Source organism: Crinia signifera, chromosome 11 (assembly GCF_055691185.1).
Source record: "Crinia signifera chromosome 11, ASM5569118v1, whole genome shotgun sequence".
Classification (NCBI taxonomy): domain Eukaryota; kingdom Metazoa; phylum Chordata; class Amphibia; order Anura; family Myobatrachidae; genus Crinia; species Crinia signifera.
Window position 1 is genome coordinate 85,828,036 of NC_139227.1, and position 16,736 is coordinate 85,844,771.

General features: G+C 40.8%; 1 long non-coding RNA gene across 2 annotated transcripts in view; it reads right to left on the bottom strand.

Moving 5' to 3' along the window:
• LOC146046284 (uncharacterized) overlaps positions 1–16,736 on the bottom strand; it is an 86,593-nt gene that overhangs the window by 45,380 nt on the left and 24,477 nt on the right. The window contains exon 4 of one of the 2 annotated variants that reach the window (XR_014465832.1): positions 15,172–16,070. The exons of the other annotated variant lie outside the window; for it this stretch is intronic. This is a non-coding gene — a long non-coding RNA (uncharacterized LOC146046284). Of the gene's footprint in view, positions 1–15,171; positions 16,071–16,736 lie in introns of those variants that run through there. 2 annotated transcript variants of the gene reach the window in all.

Sequence of the window (16,736 nt, forward strand, 5' to 3'; positions counted from 1 at the left end):
ACAAATGATTGTTAAGGTGACAGATAACCACCCACATATAGGCTTATAGGACCTTGTGTATACAAAGAGTAGCACCATAATAGGAATACAGCTACCGTCACATCAAGGTCACCTATAGACAAATTCCTATAAAGGGATAGAGTATCTGTGACCAGCCCATTTACGCATACTGTGCTGAAATAACGCTACTATATATTAGCAGTGCAGCTTTTGTGCTAACCATCAACCAAATCTCTTATTTTCCCAAGACAAATTGTTGATACAAAGCCCATTTTATATCCAAACGAGGGCAACAGTGTTACCAATCTTTGAAAAGGCGTACAGCTTCTAAATTGACACTTTTACTACCAGAAATAAAATACCAAGTGTCACCCAAGAGGTGTCTAACCAAATAGCATAATAATACACAGTAACATCCTCCCTATTACTATATTGAGGTAGTGACGGATATTCCATAGCATCAAATACAGATCTACATTCTGTGCCCATAACTTATATATTTATATACACAGAAAAGACGGATTCAGTACTGAATCCCGGCGGTCGGGATCCCGGCGTTCAGAATCCCGACGCCGGAATCCCGACAGCCGAAATGCCGACAAGGGGGGGGCCGTGGATCGCCCCCCCCTTGCGGGCTCGCTGCGCTCGCCACGCAGCGGGCCCGTTGCCTCGCTACGCTCGGCACACTAATTTATTCTCCCTCCAGGGGTGTCGTGGACACCCACGGAGGGAGAATATGTCGGTATTTCGGCGGTCGGTATTTCGGCGGTCGGGATTCCGGCGTCGGGATTCTGAACGCCGGGATCCCGACCGCCGGGATATTAACTGCATCCCAGAAAAGACATTGGTGTTTGAATTAAACCGACGCTCTCAGCCTATACATATAGGAATCACATAATATTACCCACAAACAGAACACATATCCAGCACGTGCATCTTTTTAAACATATAAAAACGTTTATTGATTAAGTGGTATATACTTCACTTAACGGTTTTATCGGAACATTAATAAAAGGTATATTTTAACAAAAATTCTTTCTTTCTCTCTTTAGTGCGCCAGCAAAAAAGACAATCTTTCCTTTTTTCTTGTCTACATATCTGAAGCTAACAGGTTAATTGATGATCCAACCACCTACGAAAAGTTAGACTCCAATCCTATTGAAACTTATAAAGAAAAATTATACGCTCTACTATATAAGGCTCACAATAATTCAATATGTAAAAAAGAATTTGAGTATTTTTATGTTAAAAAACCCCAGAACCCCTATCTTATATCATATACCTAAGATTCATAAAGATAAAATACATCCCCCTGGTGGCCCCATAGTAGCAGGGGTAGAATCCTTGACAGCAAATTTGTCGCATTATCTTGACCTAAGACTCCAGCCTTATGTAAAGACCCAAAAATCTTACTTGAAAGACTTGACTCAAGTACTCAGAGAACTAGAAAGTTTCAATTGGGAACCAACTTATAGATGGGCCACAATTGATGTACAAGCCCTTTACACGTGTATTCCTCATTCAAAAGGATTAGAAGCAGTTAATAGAATATTATCTGAAGACAAAAACATAACTAACAATAAGAAACTATTCTTATTAGATAGCATCTCGTTTGTGTTGGACCACAACCATTTTGAATTTAATAATACCCATTACGTTCAAAGGCAGGGGACGGCAATGGGCACTAAATTTGCCCCCTCCTATGCCAATATTTTTATGGACAACTGGGAACAGGAAGTTCCATATGGTGATGGAAATTATAAAATTAACTAAATTAAATTTTACAGAAGGTACATCGACGACCTCATACTTATATGGGAAGGTGACAAAGGAAGTCTAGATCGTTTTATTCAGGAACTGCAAATTAATAACTATAACTTGAAATTCACATACAAGGATAACAAAGCAGAAATTGACTTTCTTGATATTGTATTAACAGTAGATCCAAACAATAAAATTTATACAAAAAACTGATGCTAATAGCTATATTCCGGCCAATAGCTGCCACTTGGATAGGTGGAAACACAACGTCCCTTACGCACAATTTGTCAGAATTCGTAAGAACTGTAGCACTCTACAAATGTTTTGGGAACAATCAGAGATTCTATTGAATAATTTCATCGAAAAAGGTTATATAAGTATTGATTTAATAAAAGATCGAAATAAAGCCACTTCACTTAATAGTCAAGATCTACTTAAAGTAAAAGACAATAAAACTCCAAAGAAATTAAGGCCTTTTATAACACAATATAGCCAAGAGAATAGATACATTAAAAGATGTTTGGAAAAACATTGGTACATTTTGAAAATGGACCCCATTTTAGGCCCCCACCTCCCAAATAAACCCGATTTGATCTTTCGAAGGGCAAAAAAATTGAAGAGCATCCTAGCCCCAAGCCAACTAAAACAAATTAAAACTCCAAATACTAATCAATCAAACAGCCTGTTCAATAGGAGAGGGATATACCCATGCAACAAATGTATTTGTTGCAGGCACATAGAAAAACAGGGCCCCAATATACCAGACAATCTAAAAAGAGAGTGTAGATTGAATGAGGTGGTCACTTGTAATTCATCTTATGTGGTCTATATTGTAAGGTGTAGTTGCAATATGTCATATGTGGGGAAGACAAAAATAAACCTAAAAATTAGAATACAAGAACACTTACGAAATATAAAAAGAAAGGTACAGACCCATAGCCTACCGAGTCACTTTGAACTGAAGCACAATTCCGATATTAGCACTTCCAGGTTTTCAGTCCTAGAACATATCAAAAATGACCCAAGGGGTGGCGATAGAGATAAGCAATTAATAATGAGAGAATATTTTTGGATATTTTCTCTTGACACCGTAGTCCCCAAAGGTCTTAATGAGGCTATAGAAATTACACCCTTTCTATGATGCAAGACCATGATATGACATACTGCAACCATGCCAGAGGACATTTATGATTGTAGATTATATATAAGTAACTACTGTACCTTTGTTGTGAAATTCAATTATTCAATTTTTCATTTCTTGTTTCTGTTTATATGATTTTGATATATATTTGATCAAAATTTACCATAGATCTATGTACCTATTATCTTACAAATATATAAAAATAGGTTTAAACATCACCATATTGGATTATATGAACATGTGCCATACATGTTGTATACACTTATTAGAATGGTATATTTATTTACCATATGTACTAATATATATATATATATATATATATATATATATATATATATATCATATGAATTCAATTGTCAATTCTTGTCTGTAAAATGCTTTGTTTGTCTTTAGCCTTTTTATAGTAGATTTTTGAGTATGAAAATAACTATTGTTATATATACCAATTGTATCATATATAGCGGTATCGTGTCAATTCATCTAATGGTGCATTCCCCTATCATATTGGGATTGACTGAATGATTAAGAGACTGTCAAAATAGGGATTCAAAAGTTATTTAAATTAATGATTCATATTGATTAAAGTCTTCATCCATTTCAAGGTAAAAATTATTTTTCCTTATTTAATATATTTTATTTCACCTATTTACATAATATACACCTTTTCTGCATAGGGCGGATTGTACACTTACTTTATAATTATTAAATAATATTGAGTTAATTGCTGCCATTTAAAAGACGTCATACAGTTCTACCTAAATACCCCAATATGGCCGTGCGTTCCACCAGTGATTATGTGGAACGCAGACTTAAAGAACTATCCAGGCACTTCCTATTAAATGACCCAGGATTGATGACACAAGCACCTAGTTATTAGACCCAGCTATTAAGCTGTTAAATTAAAGCAAAACAGAAATAAACTGGCACCATTATGAACACCTCATTTTGTATATAAAAAAATAAAAAAATATAAAAAAATTAAACACTCAAAAGATTAAACAAATATTATATATGTTTATTTATTAAAATAAGCACAAAATATTAAGTATTGGTAAATTATAAGATTAAATTTACCTTAATTGAATAAACACACCCACAGGAAGTGATGTCATGCACTTTCACTATAAATACCCTCACAGGGCTCACTGCTATCACTTGCCCTTTGGACACTGGAGAGTTCACATGCTCAGGCCACACTAAGGTAAGATTAAATGGAAGCCCTTTTTTGTCCCTCCTAATAAGTGCTATTTTCACATTTTAAATATTACACGTTTCTTTACTTTATTAGGGGATCCTTAAATTTATTGTCCCTAAAAATTAGAGAAGAGATTACTTCTTTTTTTCTGAAGGTATGTATTTTTCCACAACTTTCATTAGATATACTAACACTAGATTTTATTAATTTTAATTACACAATATCCATATCCACCTATAGGTTTAAAATATTGTTACTGGTTACCATACCTGTTTAAAATACTGGACCTCTAAAAGATCAGTTAGGGGACCATCCATTGGAGGTATGTATATATTATATAAAATTATAATTTAATTTATCAATCAATAAAAAAAACCTCAGTTAAACCATATATTTACCCATAGGTCAAGAACTAAAAGGTTTCTACCAGTATTGGCCACCCTTATTCTACTAAGTTTGACCTGCCCATTCTAGGGGCCCATGGGAGTGGGAGTGTCTAAGCTACCCACTTTGAGAGTTATTGGAAAAGGAGTGCTTTGTAACAAGTGAGACAAATTTATCATCCAGATATGGTATGTATTATAGCAGATTAGTAAATTTAGTGATCTCTCAGAAGAGCTAACAAGTTAGCCAACTTATCTATATGTTACAGGTCCAACCTTATAAAAATAAGAACCTTTATAAACAAGTACTTAGAAATCTCCAATTGAAGATTAACTACAGGTATATCAAACTTCATATGAATTAACCTGTTAGAGATGACTAGTCACAAAGAAACCACACACAGGTTTTGTCAATGTATATACTTCATTCACAGTAATCGTACTTCTTGATCATCTAGTGGAACAAAACCTCTCTAAAGTATTTGCAAATTTAAAACATCTCTAATTTATTGAAGGTATGCTATTATAATTCTCATTTATCTCCAATATTGACATTGATTGAAGATTCCATTAATTAATGGTTACAAAACTTGACAGACTCTTAGTCATTTTTCTCTCTCTTCATCCATCTGTTCCAAACCCCTCTTGTATACCATCTCTGTCTCACCCAAAATTGTATTTGGTACGCTGTTAAAAAATCAGTACAAATTAATATTTATGTCTTTCCTAATGTTTGTACTTACAACAATGTTCTACTTTTGTAGATTCTTATTTTATATGTCAAACACCTGATGAAGTCTCTTAAAGAGGCGAAACGCGTCGGGTATCTGGTGTGATCCTAGCTACAAGAGAACACTTCGTTTCCAAGAGTATTTAATCCTAATTTTTATATGTTTTATAATAAATGTTTTATATCTGAAAGAAATCTTGGTTGACAATATTTTACAACTAGTGGAAAGACCGAAATCATTGTATTGGTTAATTATACATGGGCGCTGTATAACACTATTGGGTTGTGTATTTGATTGTGGATCCCTCTAGTAGGGGATCGAGTGTTAGTAGTGACCACCCGCACTTGGCGCAAATATCTAGTGATATTGTATTGTTATATATATATACATACACAGGATACGACGGGCCCTTCAGGGTCCAATCGGGGCACTCACCAGCAAATATAGTAAGAACAATTTTATTTCAGTACATCACCAAATAGTGGGGACCGTAGTCCTGGTCGACGTTTCGGCAGATGTCCGGCCTTTGTCAAGAAGACAGCCACACAACCAAACAGTAGCAGGGATTGAAGATCACTGAGTTAGACTTGGGCGCCCCCTTAAATAGTGTAGTTAATAGCAGAATTTTCGAAGGTGGGCATTAACTCACACGTTGTTGCAAGCGGGGAGTCAACACCCGACTCACCTCAAAGAAAATGTACCTATTTCCCAGTTCCTAAGGGTTCTGAGAACCAACTCATGCAAATCGACAGCAGAGACCCAGCTATTGGAAATGAGTGCCAGATTCCGAGCCAGAGGTTACTCGGACGACGTAATCTCAAGATGCCTACGGAAGGATAAATTAAAACATCAGAAGCCACAGATAGAGGGCAATAAGGAGACACAGAAACCCAGAATGGTTCACGTGGGGACTTTTGATCATATGTCCAATACGACCCAAGCCTGACACAAACAATATTGGCCGATTATTGGGAGCTATGACACACTCAAGTTATCAAAATATAATGCACCTATGAATGCTTATCGTCGCTGCCCAAATCTTCGCCAACTTCTTATGAGACCTACTTTACAACCATCAACCAAAGGAACTCAATGGCTAAGATCGAACAAAATGGGTTGCTATAAAAGTCCAAAGGGCTGCACCACGTGTAACTCAATAACGATGGGGGATTCTGTTGGGCATCCACATAGTGGACAACGCATTAAAATACAAACTTACCTGCACAAGTGCTTTTGCCATCTATGTACTTATCTGTCCCTGTGGGAAATACTATGTGGGCCTTACATCCAGGCCTTTTCACGAAAGAATGACAAACCACAGGACGGATATAAGACAGGCTTTCTCTTCCGGTGAAACAGATAAACCAGTGGCATGGCATTGCGTCCAGTTGGGACACCAAATAGCATCCATCAGGTTTATACTAATAGATCATATTGCAAAACCCGCACGAGGAGGAGATCGGATCCGGGCACTAAGAAGATGCGAGGCGCGATGGATATACAAACTGGACACTATTGCTCCTCGTGGGTTAAATTAAAATAACTCATTCTCCTGTTTTCTATAAACAAGACACTGTATGCTGATCTGTGGCATGTATTATCCATAGGTTCCTGCCCCACATCTCTCTTTTTTGAATATTAAAATATTTATGTTTGTGTGTATTTTTGAATAATTAATTTTTTTGTTTGGTTTTTGTTTTTTTTTCACATTTTTTATTGTTATATTACCGGTATATCATTTCTGTATATAACTTTTGCGTCTACTTCTTGTGATATCACTGCAGTATGTATCATATGCGGTGATATATTGAGTGAGGCTATAAATTGTCAACTCCGGCCGGCGCTCCTTTAAATAAGTATAATATATCTATGAAATGAGTATACTATATTCATTTCCTATAAGTGTAACATCCCAGTTGATAAACTATATGCATGATGCACTTTAGTCCAAGTCCAACAGGACAGACAGGATTACTACGCCTCAGTGGTTACCATAGTGATCTTCATCACTTCATATTGTTTTTCCGGCAAGTGGAACGCATATACGCGGCACTTCCGGCTTGTGAGACGCACGGCCATATTGGATCCGGCATCCTGATGCGGAAATAGCACACTGCGGTGGACGGCGTGGACTCAGGTGAGTTAATGCCCACCTGCGATAATTCTGCCATTAACTACACTATTTAAGGGGGCGCCCAAGGCTAACTCAGTGATCTTCAATCCCTGCTACTGTTTGGTTGTGTGGCTGTCTTCTTGACAAAGGCCGGACATCGGCCGAAACGTCGACCAGGACTACGGTCCCCACTATTTGGTGATGTACTGAAATAAAATTGTACTTACTATATTTGCTGGTGAGTGCCCTGATTGGACCCTGAAGGGCCCGTCGTATCCTGTATTATAGGAGCATACGTTGCTGCCATAAAGGAGCACCCCATCTGTTTGCACTTGTGGCTTGGAGTGCGGTTATACCAAGAATATATATATATATACATATATACATATACAAATGTCAAATGGTTGGCACTCTGGATAAGGCTGTGGTTGAAAGATGCCGCGGTGCCTTCCACAGAGATAATGCAGCACAATGTTTTCACTCCCTGAGACCAGTGTAGGCTTCTGAAGTAAAAGAAATAGGCGGCACTCCACGGGCTTGTCAAACAGAATAAAGGTGTGTTAAAGCATAAGAAACATGGGACAACGTTTCAAAACCCGAAGGTTTTTTCCTCAGGTCCACTGTTAAATCATACAGGTAATATGAAGGTTGACAAAACATGATATATATCGGGCATTGAAACGTTGTAACCACATAGTGGTCTGTGAGTATTCTTTATTAAGACGTCTGGAGTGCTATACCCCCCCGGCTCCTGCTATCACTTATGCTGTATGGGCACCCGGCGCTGATTTATTGTTATATGGAGAGCCGGATCCTGCTGTGAATTTATATATATATATATATATAGCGATGTAATGTCCGGCACTCCCCGCTTCCTTGAAACTCCTGTGCCCGGGTGCCTTCCCCTGTGGTAGAGTCACAGTGTTTGCACTTGTTCCATACTTTGGTCCTGACGAAGGGTTTTACGGCGTAGACCGTAAGGAAAAATAAACTTCCACTGATTTTCCACGCAAGTCCCGGAGTGACGCCCATTATTTCCATACTATATATATATATATATATATATATATATATATATATATATATATAGTCCGCTGGTGCTGGTAGTGCCTGCACTGAGTGAATAGAGGCTGCCAGTACCTACTCAGTCCACTGGTGCCACTGACAGTGCTTCTGCCTACCTGTACCTACCTAGTAGTACCTACTACCTAGGCTATTATATTGAATTGATAAATAATACCCATCCTGCAGTGCTGTCATAAATTCCAGGCTGCTGGTGCCCTGCCAACCAGTACCTATCTATTGCAATATAATATGTTTCTGCTGGTGCCAAGTATTGCCGTATCTACCTGTCTGGTGCCTAATACTGCCGTGAACTATCTACCTGTCTGGTGCCTAGTACTACTGTATCTACCTGTCTGGTGCCTAGTACTGCCGTATCTACCTGTCTGGTGCCTAGTACTGCCGTATCTACCTGTCTGGTGCCTATTACTGAAATATCTACCTGTCTGGTGCCTAGTACTACTGTATCTACCTGGCTGGTGAGGGCATGTAAAATTGAAAAAAAACAAAGTTACGTAGAAGGATTCGAAAAAGTAAATGTAAATCGTTGGAAGAGAAACTTAACCTTGCCAATATGCCATTCACGACCTGGAGAGGCAAGGAAGGCTAACGCCATGGCCTAAGTTCATGACTAGTGGTTCAGCTTCACATGGCGATCAAAGTACTCCTCCCCCCGCCCTATAGTACATTTAAGAGAGTTAGGCTGACACCGACTAAAAAAACTCAGAAAACAACTCTGCCTTATAAAGACATATCCCAAATCCCCAAGGAGAGTCCAAGGAGAGTCCAATGGTGTAGTGGTTGTGATGCCGGACCTTCTCATCACTGTACGTGAAGAGGTGGCTCCTTCCACCATTTGCAGTATGCCCTCTGCATATGCTGGAAGGATCACCCACAGTCTAGTTCCAGATTGTAATAATGAAGGTGATGTTGTACACTAGGAGGAGGATATTGATGTAGCTGGTGCAGAGGAGGAAGTTGATGAGGAGGATGAAGAGGTGGTTTGATTAAATGAGGTACCAGGGGGGAATGAGGCACCGGGGGGGGGGGGGGGTGTTGTCCATCAGATGAAAAAGCCCATCGCCATGCCTGGGCAGATGACCAATAAATCCACCTCTTTGGTCTGGATTTTTTTTTCAGAATCCAGAAAATGTATGTGTTGCCATATATACCTTAGGTAAATGTCCTATAAGCAGGGATAAGGATCTTACCCACCGAGGGACATCCTCCCTTATTCATCACCTGTGGAACCTTCATACATCAGTGTATAGTTCAGGAACTGCGGCTAGCAGTCCAGGGACACCTAAATCCCATGGTGCTCCTGTTGGAGCCAAGCACCTGAAAAGCACACCACCAACTCTCTCCTCGTCAAATTTCTAGTTGATCCGGATCAGGGGGAGTCCTGCAGGCCATGGCACCAGCATGACTGACTCCTCTTCTATCCGAGACTCCTCCAGAGGATCCTGCAACCTAATACTGCTGCTGCTGGGAGTCGGTCATCATCCCAGAGGGAAAGTCGTAAGACCACTACGTCTTTCACTAAGCAGCTGACCATCCAACAGTCGTTTGCCATGAGGACGAAATACGACCGCAGTCATCCTATGGCAATGCCGATAACTGCGGCCTTGACAGCTATGTTGGTTTTAGACGTGCGTCCGGTGTCAACCATAAGCGGAGTGGTATTTAGACGGTTGATGGATGTATTGTGTCCCCGGCACCAAATCCCGTCTAGATTCAACATCACTAGGCAGCCGATACCCGCGATGTGCAGGGATGTCAGAAAAAGTGTCCTCAGTGCCCTGAAAAATGCGGCTGTACCCACTGTCCACTTAACTATGGACATGTGGACAAGTGGATCAGGGCAAACTAAGGACTATATGACTGTGACAGCCCACTGGGTAGATGCATCGCCTTCCGCAGCAGCATCTCCTGCACGCCAGCTCCTTCCAAGGCAGGCTACGCCGTGTATCACCTGTTTCAGGAAGAGGCACAACACCAACAACCTCTTAGAGAAACATCGCCCAGTGGCTTACACCTCTAAAACTTTCCTGGGTATTTGTGGTGTCGGACAACGCCAGTAACATTTCCAGCACTTGCCATGTTTTACCCACATAATAAATATGGTGGTGCAGCATTTAATCAAAAATGACAGGAGCGTGCAGGAGATGCTTGCGGTGGTCCACAAAATTTTCGGCATTCTGCCACTGCCTGCCGGCACTGGGGAGATATTATGAATTGTTTTTTTTGTGTGGGGGCCCAAACAAACCAATCATTTCAGCCACAGTTTTGTAGGCCATGTCGCTGAAAAGTTTGGTTTGTTATAGTGTGCATGTCATATTTTCGCAACATAAGGGTGGGTGGGAGGACAATTTCATCTTGCATCACCATTCATTAATCCTACTGCTGAGAGTCATTCATATGTGGGACTTGTCTTTTCAATGCATACACCTGTTTGTGTTCTTGACAGTGATAAGTGTACTTGTCTTTAAATGCATACAACTGTTTGCACTCCACTAATGAGAGTAATTGATTGCTGCAGCAATCGCCCACTGCTCCTCGGCTGGTCACAGCTCTCACCCTGCATTAATCTGGGAGTCTGCCACTGACGTTTCTCACCCTGCATTAATCTGGGAGTCTGCCACTGACGTTTCTCAACCTGCATTATTCCAGAGTCTGCCACTGCCGCTCTCACCCTGCATTATTTTGGGCCTTGACAGCTATGTTGGTGTTAGACGTGTGTCCAGTGTCCGCCATCAGTGAAGTGGGATTTAGATGGTTGATGGAGGTATAGTGTCCCCAGTACCAAATCACATCTAGATTCCACTTCACTAGTCAGGAGATACCCGCTCTCACCCTGCATTAATCTTGAGAGTCTGCCACTGCAGCTCTCACCCTGCATTTATTCTGGGAGTCTGCCACTGCAGCTCTCACCCTGCATTAATCTGGGAGTCTGCCACTGCAGCTCTCACCCTGCATTAATTCTGGGAGTCTGCCACTGCAGCTCTCACCCTGCATTAATCTGGGAGTCTGCCACTGCATTTCTCACCCTGCATTAATTCTGGGAGTTTGCCACTGCAGCTCTCACCCTGCATTAATCTGGGAGTCTGCCACTGCAGCTCTCACCCTGCATTAATTCTGGGAGTCTGCCACTGCAGCTCTCACCCTGCATTAATTCTGGGAGTCTGTCACTGCAGCTCTCACACTGCATTATAGGGGTCAGATAGGGGTCTTATTAGATATTAAACTGATAAAAACAGTTACACACTTGCAGAACAAGTCAGTGCTGCACGAAACGCCCACTGCTCCTCGGCTGCACATCGTAAAAACACGATCAAGCCAGATAGGGGTCTTATTGGGGCCTAGTTTTTCAAACTGCCATCCTGTCTGCCGCTGCAGTGCCACTCCTAGATGAGCCACGTGCTTGTGCCGAACACTTGTGTGGCTTAGCATAGTTATCCAGCTATCTTGGTGCAACCTTTTGCCCTAAAAACAATATTGTGAGGTGTGAGGTGTTCAGATTAGACTGGAAATGAATGTTATTGACGTTAATAATTGCGTAGGAACAAAAATAAATTCTGGGATTTTAGCAGTTTTTATGCTTTTAAAAAAAAATCAGAACCCATAACCGAAAACGTTTAGGGGGTGCTTTGGCAAAACCCATTCGAACCCAAAACCTGAAGGTAATCAGAACCCAAAACCCAAAATACGAAAAGTGGCCGGTGCACATCTCTAATCTCTAAGCTAAGTGTGCTGTATCAGTACAGGGGTGATGCTAAGTGTGTCGGATCAGTCAAGGAGTGCTGCTAAGTGTGCCATATCAGTCCAGGGGTGCTACTAAGTGTGCCTTATCAGTCCAGTGTTTATGCCGCTCACTTGCGTCACTGTGCATAGTCCATCTACCTTGGTGCAACCTATTGGACTAAAAACAACATTGTGCAAGTTCCCTCGGTCAAAGTATTTATCCTAGTGGCTGGACAGCCTGGGCAGGGACCCTGGAGGAGTGAGGACCGCCTGGAGGAGTGAGGCCAGGGAAACATGCATAAAAAGTTTCTCTCCACTGTGGCATTACCCTGTTGGCTGTTTAGGCCCAGTGGTGATAGTCAAAATATGGGGGACCCCTACTCATTTTGTATTTTTAGTAGAGATGAGCGCCTGGGATGAAGATTTGGATTTGGCTTTGTCAAGCAGCGGTGAAAGGGTTTGGATTTTTTTTAAAAATGGTAAAAAACCACCCAAATATTTGTGATTTTTTGTTCCCTAGAGCAGTGGTTCCCAACCATGGTCCTCAAGTACCCCCAACAGTGCATGTTTTGCAGTTCTCCACACAGAATCACAAGTGACATAATTAGCTCCACCTGTGGATCTTTTCAAATGTGCCTGAATAATGAGTGCACCTGCCGGGTGACCTGGAAAACGTGCACTGTTGGGGATACTTGAGGACCAGGGTTGGGAACCACTGCCCTAGAGTAATATTAACCGCAATAATATTAATTTCCAGCCCTTTCCATACAATTTTGACCACTTTACAGCTCACAATATTGTCTTCATTCAATTTATTTTTAATGCATAGCTTGTATAATGCTGCGTGGAGGCCGAACAATCACACACGAATCTTCAGACAGTATACTATGGGTGCAGTACACACAAAGAATGAATAAAGAAGAGAAAAAATGATTTGGATTTTTTACTTTAATTATTTTTAATGTGCAGTTTGTATAACACTGCGTGGGCAGAACAATCACACACAGAACTTGTGGTGTATACTATTGGGGTGTGGGCGGCACTCAAAAGTGGGCTCTTACATATCCCTGGAATATTACACGATTGTATATTTTCTTGTTTTTTCCACACATGTCATACGCCTGAATTGGAGAGAAAAGAAAGTGGAAATCTTTTTGGGACATCTTTTACTGTCAGCGCAAGTGAGACTATTCCTTTTTTTTCTGGACCATTACCGTTTGTGGTCCGTTGACCGCACATATAGTCTTCTGCGGCTCCAGTATTTTTCAGCGCCAGGGGTGAAATATTTTTTGTATATTCAACAGCCCTGGTGCTAGTAGCAGATCCCATGGTGAGCCACTTCAACCATTTTTTTATAAAAATAAATAAAAAATTACAATTAATTTAAACCAGACTGTTTGAATAAAAAAAAAAAAGTGGACTGCAAAGGGTTAAAAACTTCATTAACAGGATTTTTACCTAATTTTCAGCACTAAACACTAAAGCATCACAGCCGGAGCTTTGCTGTGGGGGAGGGGGGGGGGGGGGGGGGCGGTGTAACCCCATAGAAGCCTATGGGCTTTTTTTATGACCTTTTATGACATGAAGTAAATATTGCTAAATGGAAATTAGATATAGTACAGAATATGCAATTGATTACCAGTAACATATTACCTCCAAAGATAGGGCGAAATAATGACACTATCAATAAAGACCAATCAATAGAGAATATAGTAATTGGTTTTCACCCATATGTTTTCGCAATCCTCAGCAGTACTCCCATGCATAAAGCAGGCATGGTTATGCATGGGAGTACTGTACATAAAACTGAAATGCCTTTTCAAGTATTGACAGGTAGACCTTCGTAGAAATAACTACAATGTAATACAGAAATCTGACAATTTAAGTAGATTTAAATGCAATTATATATATATATATATATATATATATATATATATATATATATATATATATTTTTTAAATACAGTATAAAAAACAAAAAAAATATACAGTAGTGCAGCTTTGTGAGAAAATGAAAGACACCTACAGTATGGGGCAATTAGAGAAGGCAAGACAGAGGGAGATGAGGAAGTGATAACACAGAGGGCACATCATAGAACACAAATAAACCAAACATGGGAGCTTATTTAAAAAAGACAGGATTAAAAAAAAAAAAAAATCTGAAACATGAATAATACTAAATATAACCCTCAGTCTCCGTTCTACAAATCTCACATGGTAAGTCAAACTCTACCCCAATATTGCCAGATTCAATTAGGCCTTGCAATCACATCATAGACCAAATTAGGGATGGCCACCGACCATTGATGATTAGAAAACATTGATGGTTGATGACAGAGGTCAAATAGTTTTGCCATCGATGGGGGAGTACCAGATGGTTTCCCACCATCAATGTCAAGGTTAAACGAATAGTTTTTTTTTTTTTCATTTTGCTTGGGGCACGGAGAATAACTCCACCCAGGACACCTGTGAAGCCCCACCCCCAGATGGCCCCATGGGCCAATCAGTCAAAGAAAATGGATGACCATCGATATGTGAAAACATTGATGGTTATCCAATACATATTTGTGCACTATCAATGGTCAGTTGCACTTTTACCATCAATGGTAAACATCAATGGCAAAGGCAACTATGGCCATCGATAGGGCAAATATAGTGAGGTGCGATTTTCAACCTATACAAATTGAACCAATTCGAACATGTCGAATGTGCGATTTTCGGCGGAGTAGTAGCGTGAGGTTGAAATTGATATGGATTTCTGGTGAGTTTTAAGTAATGGGAATGTGCCTTTTTTTAGTCAGTCTCGGGGAGGAGCTGTGTGGAACATCTGTGTGGAACCACTGTTTGCAATGATAGATGGCAGTTTGCATTGGTCACAGTGCTGGGTTCGCAGCAACATGCACAAAACATCTCTTCTACTGACACATCTCCTGCATGCAAAAGAGAAAAGTGGATGTACAGCGCTAGGTTTTTTCTGAAAAAGTATACACTACCACATGTGCATATTTATAACATTATTAATAAAAAAATATATAATTCAATGAGAGCTCTCATAATAATTCATAACAATAAAAATACATTAAAAACACATATATTGGAACCGAGGCTCTCTGATGTAAATATCTCCACAATGTTGGCACCAGCACGTTTATAATTACCAGGGGGAGACGGGGGAAATGAAAAGTCTCCTTAGATGTCTGGCTGCATAGATTGTGTCCCAATCCGGAAAAATGCCCAGTAGGTCCAGGTGATCCAAGCAGGTTTTGTTATGGCAGTCCTTTTGGTATAAGCATACCTGGCACGACACTGCTGATAGCTGCTGAATTAGAGAGGTCCTGGAAACAATAGTGAAACCGGTCCGGAATAAAGTGTGGGATATAGTGCAGTCCTGGTAGTGCAAATGGCAGTTAGATGCAGTGGAGAAATACTGCTCAACGCGTTTCGACGCTGTCTCGCGTCTTCATCAGGAGCTTGGGGTCAGCAGAGAATGTGGGGTGTACCATCAGTCCCTAGGAGTTTACACATGACTTAAAACTTTTCATATACACTTGCGTACTCAGGGGTGCTTCTGGGCTACCATATCTATACACACAAACCTCAACACATATGAAAGGAATAACTAAACGCTTCTAGAGTGGACTGTAAAAAGTCAATTTGTATTACTTGCAGAGGATCCTGCTGGTGGAGGGATGTGGAGATGGCTCTGTGGGAACAGCCATTCCAGTATCTTTCCCCAGACAAGTAAAGCATGACCTTGTCGTCTTACCTGTCTGTGCGCACACCAGTAAGTTTTGACTAATTTCCACATACCTTCCCTGCCAAGGCATGTCAGGCCATAGGCTATCTCTGCCCTGACAGTTTGGCATGTTCTCTGAGTCACTGGTTTTCCTTGTCCATCTTTCTATTCCTGTCCACATCCCTTCGGCTTCCAGACTGCTTTCTCCTGCAGGGGACACAAATCTTGCATTTTTATGTGAATACACTGACATTTACAGGGGAGCACAAACATTATCCGCAGAGCGCATGGCTCACCCAGCTGCCTTGCCAGCATGTTCATTATCAAGTGACACTGAATCCTTATCGAAGATGTGGGCTTTACACTTGATAACAGCCACTCTGTCCAGCAGCTGTGCGGCTTTTAGAAATCTTTGAATTTACAACGCTTGCGCCACTGGAGTGCCCGCTACTGTAACAAAATCTCTGAGGCGCCATAGGGATCAGGATCTTCTGCATTACCCCAACAAACGTACTTAGAGTCGGCATAAATATTGGCTGCTTTTCCCTCAGCCCGCAGCACTACTAATGAGGCTGCTGTTGCTGAGTGAGACGGTCCAAGGGGTCCAGCCTCTACTATACCTTCTCCATCTATCACGGTATAGCCAGTGTACGATTTTTCCATTTCAGTGTTTTCTGTGGCAGCTGCCATCAGTGAAAAGAAAGAGGGAAAAAAATGAATTTACCTCTTCCAATGGGTTGTTACCACCCTTTGGGGGCATGCTGCAAGGTCTGATTCAAACATGTCATGCAATCATATTCGTCTAGGCTCCCACTACTTTCCACCATTCCAGCAACCTCAGCATCAACCCCCACCCTTTGTGCCTTGAAAGGC